Here is a 9,993-nt window from a genome sequence, read left to right on the forward strand (position 1 = left end):
AGGGAGAGCAAGGGGAGGGTGAGTGAGGGGAGGGGGAGCGATGGGTGGAGGAGTGAGGAGAGGGGAGTGAGGGGAGGGGAGTGAGGGGATGGGGAGTGAGTGGAGGGGAGTGAGGAGAGGGGAGTGAGGGGGAGGAGTGAGGGGACGGGAAGTGAGGGGAGGAGGAGTGAGGGGATGGGGAGTGAGTGGAGGGGAGTGAGGGGAGGAGGAGTGAGGGGAGGGGAAGTGAGGGGAGGAGGAGTGAGGGGATGGGGAGTGAGTGGAGGGGAGTGAGGGGAGGAGGGGTAGGGGAGTGAGGGGAGTAGGAGTGAGGGGAGGGGGAGCGAGGGGAGGGGAGTGAGGAGACGGCGAGTGAGTGGAGGAGGAGTGAGGGGAGGGGAGTGAGGGGGAGGAGTGAGGGGACGGGGAGTGAGGGAAGAGGTGCGAGGGCAGGGGGAGTGAGGGGAGGGAGAATGAGGGCAGGGTGAGTGAGGGGAGGGGAGTGAGTGGAGGGGGAGCGAGGCGAGGGGAGTGAGGGGAGGCGAGTGAGGGGAGGGGGAGTGAGGGTAGGGAGAGCAAGGGGTGGGTGAGTGAGGGGAGGGGGAGCGATGGGTGGAGGAGTGAGGAGAGGGGAGTGAGGGGAGGGGAGTGAGGGGATGGGGAGTGAGTGGAGGGGAGTGAGGGGAGTAGGAGTGAGGGGAGGGGGAGTGAGGGGAGGGGAGTGAGGAGACGGCGAGTGAGTGGAGGAGGAGTGAGGGGAGGGAGAGTGAGGGCAGGGTGAGTGAGGGGAGGAGGAGTGAGGGGAGAGGGAGCGAGGGGAGTGGGAGCGAGGGGAGGGAGAGTGAGGGCAGGGTGAGTGAGGGGAGGGGAGTGAATGGAGGGGGAGCGAGGGGACGGGGAGTGGGGACAGGGTGAGTGAGGGGAGGAGGAGTGAGGGGAGGGAGAGTGAGGGGTGGGGAGTGAGGGGAGGGGAGTGAGGGGAGGAGGAGTGAGGGGACGGGGAGTGGGGACAGGGTGAGTGAGGGGAGGAGGAGTGAGGGGAGGGAGAGTGAGGGGAGGGGAGTGATGGGAGGGGAGTGAGGGGAGCGGGAGAGCGGGGATGGGGAGTGAGGGGAGGGAGAGCGAGGGGAGGGTGAGTGAGGGGAGGGGGAGCGAGGGGTGGAGGAGTGAGGGGAGGGAGAGTGAGGGGAGGGGAGTGAGGGGAGGGGAGGGGAGTGAGGGGAGCGGGAGAGCGGGGAGGGGGAGTGAGGGGAGGGAGAGTGAGGGGAGGGTGAGTGAGGGGAGGGGGAGCGAGGGGTGGAGGAGTGAGGGGAGCGGGAGTGAGGGGAGGAGTGAGGTCAGGGTGAGTGAGGGAAGAGGTAGTGAGGGGAGGGGGAGCGAAGGGAGGGAAGTGAGGGGAGGAGGAGTGAGGGGAGGAGGAGTGAGGTGAGGGGAGTGAGGGGAGGGGGGAGTGTGGGGAGGAGGAGCGAGGGGAGGGGAGTGAGTGGAGGGGAGTGAGTGGAGGGGAGTGAGGGGAGGAGGAGTGAGGTGAGGAGGAGTGAGGGGAGGAGAATGAGGGGAGGAGGAACGAGGGGAGGAGGAGTGTGGGAGGGAGAGTGAGGGGAGGGGGAGCGAGGGGAGGGGGAGTGAGGGGATGGTGAGTGAGGGGAGGAGGAGCGAGGGGAGAGGGAGTGAGGGGAGGAGGAGTGAGGGGAGGAGGAGTGAGGTGAGGGGAATAAGAGGAGGAGGAGTGAGGGGAGGAGGAGCGAGGGGAGGGGAGTGTGGGGAGGGGAGTGAGTGGAGGGGAGTGAGGGGAGGAGGAGTGAGGGGAGTAGGAGTGAGGGGAGGAGGTGAGGGGAGGAGGAGCGAGGGGAGGGGAGTGTGGGAGGGAGAGTGAGGGGAGGGGGAGCGAGGGGAGGGGGAGCGAGGGGAGGGTGAGTGAGGGGAGGAGGAGCGAGGGGAGAGGGAGTGAGGGGAGGGGGAGCGAGCGGTGGTGAGTGAGGGGAGACGGAGTGAGGGGAGGGAGAGCGAGGGGAGGGTGAGTGAGGAGGGGGAGCGAGGGGTGGAGGAGTGAGGAGACGAGTAGTGAGGGGAGAAGGAGTGAGGGGAGGGGAGTGAGGGGAGGGGAGTGAGGGGTGGGGGAGTGAGGGGAGGGGAGTGAGGGGACGGGAGCGAGGGGAGCGGGAGTGAGGTCAGGGTGAGTGAGGGAAGGGGTAGTAAGGGGAGGGGGAGCGAAGGGAGGGAAGTGAGGGGAGGAGTGAGGGGAGGAGGAGCGAGGGGAGGGGAGTGAGTGGGGGGGAGTGAGGGGAGGAGGAGTGAGGGGAGGAGGAGTGAGGGGAGGAGGAATGAGGGGAGGAGGAATGAGGGGAGGAGGAGCGAGGGGAGGGGAGTGTGGGAGGGAGAGTGAGGGAAGAGGGAGCGAGGGGAGGGGGAGCGAGGGGAGGGTGAGTGAGGGGAGGAGGAGCGATGGGAGGGGAGTGTGGGAGGGAGAATGAAGGGAGGGAGAGCGAGGGGAGGGGGAGTGAGTTGTGGTTGAGTGAGGGGAGGAGGAGTGAGGGGAGGCAGAGTGAGCGGAGGTGAGTGAGGGGAGACGGAGTGAGGGGAGGGAGAGCGAGGGGAGGGTGAGTGATGGGAGGGGGAGCAAGGGGAGGATGAGCGAGGGGACGAGGAGTGAGGGGAGAAGGAGTGAGGGGAGGGGAGTGAGGGGAGGGGAGTGAGGGGAGGGGAAGTGAGGGGAGGGGGAGCGAAGGGAGGGAAGTGAGGGGAGGAGTAGTGAGGGGAGGAGAGTGAGGGGAGGAGGAGTGAGGTGAGGGGAGTGAGCGGAGGGGGAGATGAAGGGAGGAGGAGCGAGGGGAGGGGAGTGAGGGGAGGGAGAGTGAGGGGAGGGGGAGCGAGGGGAGGGGGAGCGAGGGGAGGGTGAGTGAGGGGAGGAGGAGCGAGGGGAGGTGAGGGGAGGAGGAGCGAGGGGAGGGGAGTGTGGGAGGGAGAGTGAGGGGAGGGGGAGCGAGGGGAGGGGGAGCGAGGGGAGGGTGAGTGAGGGGAGGAGGAGCGAGGGGAGAGGGAGTGAGGGGAGGTGAGGGAGGGGAGGGGGAGCGAGGGGAGGGGGAGCAAGGGGAGAGTGAGTGAGGGGAGGCGGAGTGAGGCGAGAGGGAGCGATGGGAGGTGAGTGAGGGGAGGAGGAGTGAGGGGAGGGAGAGCGAGGGGAGGGTGAGTGAGGGGAGGGGGAGCGATGGTTGGAGGAGTGAGGGGAGGAGGAGTGAGGGGAGGGGAGTGAGGGGAGGGGAGTGAGGGGAGCGGGAGTGAGGGGAGGGGAGTGAGTGGAGGGGGAGTGAGGGGAGGAGGAGTGAGGGGAGGCTGAGTGAGGGGGAGGGGGAGCGAGGGGAGGCGGAGCGAGCGGAGGTGAGTGAGGGAAGACGGAGTGAGGAGAGGGAGAGCGAGGGAGGGTGAGTGAGGGGAGGAGGATTGAGGGGACGAGGAGTGAGGGGAGAAGGAGTGAGGGGAGGGAAGTGAGGGGAGGGGAGTGTGTGGAGGGGATTGAGGGGAGGGAGAGCGAAGGGAGGGAAGTGAGGGGAGGAGTAGTGAGGGGAGGAGTAGTGAGGGGAGGAGGAGTGAGGTGAGGGGAGTGAGGGGAGGGGGTGTGAGGGGAGGAGGAGCGAGGGGACGGGAGTGAGGGGAGGGAGAGTGAGGGGAGTGAGTGGAGGGGTGTGAGGGGAGAAGGAGTGAGGGTAGGAGGAGTGAGGGGAGGAGGAGTGAGGGGAGGGGGAGCGAGGGGAGGGGGAGCGAGGGGAGGGTGAGTGAGGGGAGGAGGAGTGAGGGGAGGGGAGTGAGGGGAGTGGAGTGAGGGGAGCAGGAGTGAGGGGAGGGGAGTGAGTGGAGGGGGAGTGAGGGGAAGAGGAGTGAGAGGATGGGAGTGAGTGGAGGGGAGTGAGGGGAGGAGGAGTGAGGGGTGGGGGAGTGAGGGGGAGGGGGAGCGAGGGGACGGAGAGTGAGTGGAGGAGGAGTGAGGGAGGGTGAGTGAGGGGAGGAGAGTGAGGGGGAAGAGTGAGGGGAGAGGGATCGAGGGGAGTGGGAGCGAGGGGAGGGAGAGTGAGGGCAGGGTGAGTGAGGGGAGGGGAGTGAATGGAGGGGGAGCGAGGCGAGGGGAGTGAGGGGAGGGGAGTGAGGGGAGGAGGAGTGAGGGGACAGGGAGTGGGGGCAGGGTGAGTGAGGGGAGGGGAGTGAGGGGAAGAGGAGTGAGGGGTGGTGGAGTGAGGGGAGGAGGAGTGAGGGGAGGGGGAGCGAGGGGACGGAGACTGAGTGGAGGAGGAGTGAGGGGAGGGTGAGTGCGGGAGAGTGAGGGGGGAGGAGTGAGGGGACGGGGAGTGAGGGGAGTGGGAGCGAGGGGAGGGAGAGTGAGGGCAGGGTGAGTGAGGGGAGGAGGAGTGAGGGGAGGGAGAGTGAGGGGAGGGGAGTGATGGGAGGGGAGTGAGGGGAGCAGGAGAGCGGGGAGGGGGAGTGAGGGGAGGGAGAGCGAGGGGAGGGTGAGTGAGGGGAGGGGGAGTGAGGGGTGGAGAAGTGAGGGGAGGAGGAGTGAGGGGAGGGGAGTTAGGGGAGGGGGAGTGAGGGGAGGAGGAGTGAGGGGATGGAGAGTGAGTGGAGGGGAGTGAGGGGAAGAGGAGTGAGGGGTAGGGGAGTGAGGGGAGGAGGAGTGAGCGGAGGGGAGCGAGGGGAGGGAGAGCGAGGGGAGGGTGAGTGAGGGGAGGGGGAGCGAGGGGTAGAGGAGTGAGGGGAGGAGGAGTGAGGGGAGGGGAGTTAGGGGAGGGGGAGTGAGGGGAGGAGGAGTGAGGGGATGGGGAGTGAGTGGAGGGGAGTGAGGGGAAGAGGAGTGAGGGGTAGGGGAGTGAGGGGAGGAGGAGTGAGCGGAGGGGGAGCGAGGGGAGGGGAGTGAGGGGACGGAGAGTGAGTGGAGGAGGAGTGAGGGGAGGAGGAGTGAGGGGAGAGGGAGCGAGGGGAGTGGGAGCGAGGGGAGGGAGAGTGAGGGCAGGGTGAGTGAGGGGAGGGGAAGCGAGGTGAGGGGAGTGAGGGGAGGGGAGTGAGGGGAGGAGGAGTGAGGGGACGGGGAGTGGGGGCAGGGTGAGTGAGGGGAGGAGGAGTGAGGGGAGGGAGAGTGAGGGAAGGGGAGTTAGGGGAGGGGCGTGAGTGGAGCGGGAGTGCGGGGAGGGGAGTGAGGTGAGGGGAGTGAGGGGAGGGGGAGTGAGGGGAGGGGGAGTGAGGGGACGGGGAGTGAGGGGACGGGGAGTGGGGGCAGGGTGAGTGAGGGGAGGAAGAGTGAGGGGAGGGAGAGTGAGGGGAGGGGAGTGAGGGGAGGGGCGTGAGTGGAGCGAGAGTGCGGGGAGGGGAGTGAGGGCAGGGTGAGTGAGGGAAGGGGTAGTGAGGGGAGGGCGAGCGAAGGGAGGGAAGTGAGGGAAGGAGGAGTGAGGGGAGGAGGAGTGAGGTGAGGGGAGTGAGGGGAGGGGGACTGAGGGGAGGAGGAGCGAGGGGAGGGGATTGTGGGGAGGGGAGTGAGTGGAGAGGAAGTGAGGGGAGGGGGAGCGAGGGGAGGGTGAGTGAGGGGAGGAGGAGTGAGGGGAGGGGGAGCGAGGGGAGGCGTAGCGAGCAGAGGTGAGTGAGGGGAGACGGAGTGAGGGGAGGGAGAGCGAGGGGAGGGTGAGTGAGGGGAGGGGGAGCGAGGGGAGGAGGAATGAGGGGACGAGGAGTGAGGAGAGAAGGAGTGAGGGGAGGGGAGTGAGGGGAGGGGAGTGAGGGGAGGGGAGTAAGAGGAGCGGGAGTGCGGATAGGGGAGTGAGGGGACAGGGAGTGAGGGGAGGGGGAGTTAGGGGACAGGGAGTGAGGGGAGGGGGAGTGAGGTCAGGGTGAGTGAGGGGAGGGGGAGTGAGGGGAGGAGGAGCGAGGGGAGGGGAGTGTGGGGAGGGGAGTGAGTGGAGGGGAGTGAGGGGAGGAGGAGTGAGGGGAGTAGGAGTGAGGGGAGGAGGTGAGGGGAGGAGGAGCGAGGGGAGGGGAGTGTGGGAGGGAGAGTGAGGGGAGGGGGAGCGAGGGGAGGGGGAGCGAGGGGAGGGTGAGTGAGGGGAGGAGGAGCGAGGGGAGAGGGAGTGAGGGGAGGCGGAGCGAGCGGTGGTGAGTGAGGGGAGACGGAGTGAGGGGAGACGGAGTGAGGGGAGGGAGAGCGAGGGGAGGGTGAGTGAGGAGAGGGGGAGCGAGGGGTGGAGGAGTGAGGAGACGAGTAGTGAGGGGAGAAGGAGTGAGGGGAGGGGAGTCAGGGGAGGGGAGTGAGGGGTGGGGGAGTGAGGGGAGGGGAGTGAGGGGAGGGGAGCGAGGGGAGCGGGAGTGCGGGGAGGGGAGTGAGGGGACAGGGAGTGAGGGGAGGGGGAGTGAGGGGAGGGGGAGTGAGGGGAGGGGGAGTGAGGTCAGGGTGAGTGAGGGAAGGGGTAGTAAGGGGAGGGGGTGCGAAGGGAGGGAAGTGAGGGGAGGAGGAGTGAGGGGAGGAGGAGCGAGGGGAGGGTGAGTGAGGGGAGGAGGAGCGATGGGAGGGGAGTGTGGGAGGGAGAGTGAGGGGAGGAGGAGTGAGGGGAGGAGGAATGAGGGGAGGAGGAGCGAGGGGAGGGGAGTGTGGGAGGGAGAGTGAGGGGAGGGAGAGCGAGGGGAGGGGGAGTGAGTTGAGGGTGAGTGAGGGGAGGAGGAGTGAGGGGAGGCAGAGTGAGGGGAGGGGGAGCGAGGGGAGGCGGAGCGAGCGGAGGTGAGTGAGGGGAGACGGAGTGAGGGGAGGGAGAGCGAGGGGAGGGAGAGTGAGGGGAGGGGGAGCAAGGGGAGGAGGAGTGAGGGGACGAGGAGTGAGGGGAGAAGGAGTGAGGGGAGGGGAGTGAGGGGAGGGGAGTGAGGGGAGGGGAAGTGAGGGGAGTGGGAGCGAAGGGAGGGAAGTGAGGGGAGGAGTAGTGAGGGGAGGAGAGTGAGGGGAGGAGGAGTGAGGTGAGGGGAGTGAGCGGAGGGGGAGATGAAGGGAGTTGGAGCGAGGGGAGGGGAGTGAGGGGAGGGAGAGTGAGGGGAGGGGGAGCGAGGGGAGGGGGAGCGAGGGGAGGGTGAGTGAGGGGAGGAGGAGCGAGGGGAGGTGAGTGAGGAGAGGGGGAGCGAGGGGAGGTTGAGTGTGGGGACGGGGAGCGAGGGGAGGGGGAGCAAGGGGAGGGTGAGTGAGGGGAGGCGGAGTGAGGCGAGGGGGAGCGATGGGAGGTGAGTGAGGGGAGGAGGAGTGAGGGGAGGGAGAGCGAGGGGAGGGTGAGTGAGGGGAGGGGGAGCGAGGGTTGGAGGAATGAGGGGAGGAGGAGTGAGGGGAGGGGAGTGAGGGGAGGGGAGTGAGGGGAGCGGGAGTGAGGGGAGGGGAGTGAGTGGAGGGGGAGTGAGGGGAGGAGGAGTGAGGGGAGGCTGAGTGAGGGGAGGGGGAGCGAGCGGAGGTGAGTGAGGGAAGACGGAGTGAGGGGAGGGAGAGCGAGGGGAGGGTGAGTGAGGGGAGGAGGATTGAGGGGACGAGGAGTGAGGGGAGAAGGAGTGAGGGGAGGGAAGTGAGGGGAGGGGAGTGTGTGGAGGGGGATTGAGGGGAGGGAGAGCGAAGGGAGGGAAGTGAGGGGAGGAGTAGTGAGGGGAGGAGTAGTGAGGGGAGGAGGAGTGAGGTGAGGGGAGTGAGGGGAGGGGGTGTGAGGGGAGGAGGAGCGAAGGGACGGGAGTGAGGGGAGGGAGAGTGAGGGGAGTGAGTGGAGGGGTGTGAGGGGAGGAGGAGCGAGGGGAGGTGAGTGAGGGGAGGAGGAGTGAGGTGAGGGGAATGAGAGGAGGGGGAGTGAGGGGAGGAGGAGTGAGGCGAGGGGGAGCGAGGGGAGGGGGAGCGAGGGGAGGGTGAGTGAGGGGAGGAGGAGCGAGGGGAGGTGAGTGAGGGGAGGAGGAGTGAGGTGAGGGGAATGAGAGGAGGGGGAGTGAGGGGAGGAGGAGTGAGGTGAGGGGAATGAGAGGAGGGGGATTGAGGGGAGGAGGAGCGAGGGGATGGGAGTGTGGGGAGGGGAGTGAGTGGAGGGGAGTGAGGGGAGGAGGAGTGAGGGGAGGAGGAGTGAGGTGAAGGGAGTGAGCGGAGGGGGAGTGTGGGGAGGGGAGTGAGGAGAGGGGAGTGAGGGGGAGGAGTGAGGGGAGGGGAAGTGAGGGGAGGAGGAGTGAGGGGATGGGGAGTGAGTGGAGGGGAGTGAGGGGAGGAGGGGTAGGGGAGTGAGGGGAGTAGGAGTGAGGGGAGGGGGAGCGAGGGGAGGGGAGTGAGGAGACGGCGAGTGAGTGGAGGAGGAGTGAGGGGAGGGGAGTGAGGGGGAGGAGTGAGGGGACGGGGAGTGAGGGAAGAGGTGCGAGGGCAGGGGGAGTGAGGGGAGGGAGAATGAGGGCAGGGTGAGTGAGGGGAGGGGAGTGAGTGGAGGGGGAGCGAGGCGAGGGGAGTGAGGGGAGGCGAGTGAGGGGAGGGGGAGTGAGGGTAGGGAGAGCAAGGGGAGGGTGAGTGAGGGGAGGGGGAGCGATGGGTGGAGGAGTGAGGAGAGGGGAGTGAGGGGAGGGGAGTGAGGGGAGCGGGAGTGAGGGGAGGAGGAGTGAGGGGAGGGGAAGTGAGGGGAGGAGGAGTGAGGGGATGGGGAGTGAGTGGAGGGGAGTGAGGGGAGTAGGAGTGAGGGGAGGGGGAGTGAGGGGAGGGGAGTGAGGAGACGGCGAGTGAGTGGAGGAGGAGTGAGGGGAGGGAGAGTGAGGGCAGGGTGAGTGAGGGGATGGGGAGTGAGTGGAGGGGAGTGAGGGGAGGAGGGGTAGGGGAGTGAGGGGAGTAGGAGTGAGGGGAGGGGGAGCGAGGGGAGGGGAGTGAGGAGACGGCGAGTGAGTGGAGGAGGAGTGAGGGGAGGGGAGTGAGGGGGAGGAGTGAGGGGACGGGGAGTGAGGGAAGAGGTGCGAGGGCAGGGGGAGTGAGGGGAGGGAGAATGAGGGCAGGGTGAGTGAGGGGAGGGGAGTGAGTGGAGGGGGAGCGAGGCGAGGGGAGTGAGGGGAGGCGAGTGAGGGGAGGGGGAGTGAGGGTAGGGAGAGCAAGGGGTGGGTGAGTGAGGGGAGGGGGAGCGATGGGTGGAGGAGTGAGGAGAGGGGAGTGAGGGGAGGGGAGTGAGGGGAGCGGGAGTGAGGGGAGGAGGAGTGAGGGGAGGGGAAGTGAGGGGAGGAGGAGTGAGGGGATGGGGAGTGAGTGGAGGGGAGTGAGGGGAGTAGGAGTGAGGGGAGGGGGAGTGAGGGGAGGGGAGTGAGGAGACGGCGAGTGAGTGGAGGAGGAGTGAGGGGAGGGAGAGTGAGGGCAGGGTGAGTGAGGGGAGGAGGAGTGAGGGGAGAGGGAGCGAGGGGAGTGGGAGCGAGGGGAGGGAGAGTGAGGGCAGGGTGAGTGAGGGGAGGGGAGTGAATGGAGGGGGAGCGAGGGGACGGGGAGTGGGGACAGGGTGAGTGAGGGGAGGAGGAGTGAGGGGAGGGAGAGTGAGGGGAGGGGAGTGAGGGGAGGGGAGTGAGGGGAGGAGGAGTGAGGGGACGGGGAGTGGGGACAGGGTGAGTGAGGGGAGGGTGAGTTAGGGGAGGGAGAGTGAGGGGTGGGGAGTGATGGGAGGGGAGTGAGGGGAGCGGGAGAGCGGGGAGGGGGAGTGAGGGGAGGGAGAGCGAGGGGAGGGTGAGTGAGAGGAGGGGGAGTGAGTGGAGGGGAGTGAGGGAAGAGGAGTGAGGGGTAGGGGAGTGAGGGGAGGAGGATTGAGCGGAGGGGGAGCGGGGGGAGGGGAGTGAGGGGAGGGGAGTGAGGGGAGCGGGAGAGTGGGGGCAGGGGTGAGTGAGGGGAGGAGGAGTGAGGGGAGGGAGAGTGAGGGGAGGGGAGTGAGGGGAGGGGGAGCGAGGGGTGGAGGAGTGAGGGGAGCGGGAGTGAGGGGAGGGGGAGTGAGGGGAGGAGTGAGGTCAGGGTGAGTGAGGGAAGAGGTA

Source organism: Chiloscyllium plagiosum, unplaced genomic scaffold (genome assembly GCF_037043375.1).
Source record: "Chiloscyllium plagiosum isolate Xiang-an unplaced genomic scaffold, Cpla_swu_hap1 HiC_scaffold_20, whole genome shotgun sequence".
Classification (NCBI taxonomy): domain Eukaryota; kingdom Metazoa; phylum Chordata; class Chondrichthyes; order Orectolobiformes; family Hemiscylliidae; genus Chiloscyllium; species Chiloscyllium plagiosum.